Raw genomic sequence first — 2,500 nt, 5'->3', positions numbered from 1 at the left:
CTTAACAATAAACTGTTCAGTAAAAGTAAAGACATGGAGTGAGTGGAGTGAGGTCTAAACTGTTTGTTACTCCACGCTTCCATTTTCACAGTTATCTTTAGGCCACCTTTGTCCTCACATGTGACTACATTAGTAATAACACCAAGAAACCTAGATATGAGATATACCTTATATCCCATTATCCAAATAAACATTTCCATTATCCAAACCCAAACAAAAATATTAATTCAATTTCGTTTGGAAAATAAATAAAAATAAAACACTTCAGTTCGATTATTTGCAAGCTTGTAAACATTGTACTTAAGACAATTTATGGTGTTAGGATAAGGATAATGCTATAGCTGCTTGTAGGGTACAGTACATTGACGAGGCTAATCATTCCAAGTGTAACTGTATGTTACTTTTAACTTGCTTGACTTCTGTTTACTCAATCCAGATGTCAATCAATCAGATGTTTGCTCAATCCAGAGTCAAGAGGGCTTATCCCCAGGAAGTTTTAAATGCTATTTCATCACTTTATTTGCTACTGACTGATGGACAAGGTGTCACAAGTAGAATGTGTCAATACCATGGAGCTCATTCTGATCAGGCCATCTATAAGGCTGCTGCTCAGTGTGCAATGCAATACCTGCATTTTGGAGTCCGAGTCTGTAGGAAATACTACACACACACACACACACACACACACACACACACACACACACACACTTGCTACCATGAACAAACAGCTCACACTCATTACTTGAGTATGGGCACACACACACACACACACACACCACAGACACACACACACACACACACACACACACACACACACACACACACACACACACACACACACACACACTCTACCAGTGGCATCATCATGCAGCTATGCTCCCATAACTCCAGTATGAACACACTCACATCTGAAATTGTATTGTTTTATCGTAGGTGGTTCTGAATGCCAGGTGTTGAGGGTGTGTGTTTGTGTAATTCAGTGTCAAGTCTGAGTGTGTGTGTGTGTGTGGGTGGTTGTAAGGGTGTTTAAGGGGAGAGCAGTGAATTTTAGAGATTTAGTTTAATGAGTCGCTGTTTCACCACAGAACAGCTGAGTGTGACTCACCGTCTACTGATTCCAGGGAACATGTGTGTGTGTGTGTGTCTCTGTGTGTGTGTGTGTGTCTGTCTGTGTGTGTGTCTGTGTGTGTGCTCGCATTGGGGGGCTTTTTCAGCATTTTGTCTGCAAGTGCGTATATTTATGAAACATGGAGCATGTGTGTGTATGTGAGATATGGGGGTGTCTGTGTGTAAGTGTGTGTCAGTGTTTGTTAGTGTAAATCTTTGTGGGTTTTCAGTGGGAAAGCTTGCGTGTGTGTGTGTCTGTGTCTGTACGCGTGTGTGCACGTGTGTACGTCTGTGCGTGTGTGTGTGTGTGTGTGTGTGTGTGTGTGTGTGTTTGTGTGTGTGTGTGTGTGTGTGTGTGTGTGTGTGTGTGTGTGTGTGTGTGTGTGTGTGTGTGTGTGTGTGTGTGTGTGTGTGTGTGTGCAGTCTCTGGGAAAGTGGTGGGATGAGCATCACGGTGGTTTATGGCTCCACTGTGCCCCCGCTACCACTGACACACAGCACGTAGCAAGCAGAATGGCACTGAGGAAGTGTGTGTGTGTGTGTGTGTGTGTGTGTGTGTGTGTGTGTGTGTGTGTGTGTGTGTGTGTGTGTGTGTGTGTGTGTGTGTGTGCGCGTGCGCGTGCGCGTGTGTGAGATCCCTGTGTGTCACTGTTGGCCGGTACCTAACACTGCACTCGTGGGAACTCAACTGTGCCAGTATTGTACTTGTGCATGGGTTTGTGTGTGTGTGTGTGTGTGTGTGTGTGTGTGTGAGAGAGACAGAAAGAGAGAGTGTGTGCGGGCGTAAAAGATGACACATGCTCGTCAGTACCTCTGTTTTTTCCCAAGTGTTTCTCTAATATTAGTGGAGGCTGGGGAGGAACATGGAGATCAGTAACTCACTCACGCCAGCTGTTTTGAGTCACCCGCTTGTTTACCACAGTCACAGCCACAGGGATTATTAGTCACAGGGATTACTAATCTGAGGATTAAACTTTAGGATAAACGCGCTAAATGAACATAAATGATCACAGATTTTCTTCTCAAGATCATTAACCATCAAACAGAAAATATAAGGATGAACACACTAGATGATCAGGTTGTTTGTTTGTTTGTTTGTTTGTTTGTTTTTTTTTTTTCTTGCAGATCACCAACACTAAAAACACAGTCACTAGTCGAGTGAAAGCTATATCTTACAACTACATTAAACGTAAAGATATAGAAACTGAAGGAACACACATTAGGATGACTTTCTGAGATTTTGAGGTGACTACTGCAGGACATGATTACAGTCAGACACTTCACTCTCACACACACACACACACACACACACACACACACACGCACACACACACAGCTCAACCTCAATGTTGTGTGGCTTCAAGAGAAACTGTGTGTTATCAGTAATATACCG

At 43.3% G+C, this 2,500-nt stretch overlaps 1 protein-coding gene across 1 annotated transcript in view; it reads left to right on the top strand.

The window, feature by feature from the left end:
- Nucleotides 1–2,500, top strand: part of b3gntl1 (UDP-GlcNAc:betaGal beta-1,3-N-acetylglucosaminyltransferase-like 1) — a 68,329-nt gene that overhangs the window by 56,313 nt on the left and 9,516 nt on the right. The gene's annotated exons all lie outside the window — the stretch shown is intronic.

This window comes from Sardina pilchardus, chromosome 1 (genome assembly GCF_963854185.1).
Source record: "Sardina pilchardus chromosome 1, fSarPil1.1, whole genome shotgun sequence".
NCBI classification, from domain to species: Eukaryota; Metazoa; Chordata; class Actinopteri; order Clupeiformes; family Clupeidae; genus Sardina; species Sardina pilchardus.
Note: the sequence above shows the minus strand (reverse complement) of the source record. Positions and strands in the feature narration are given on the sequence as shown.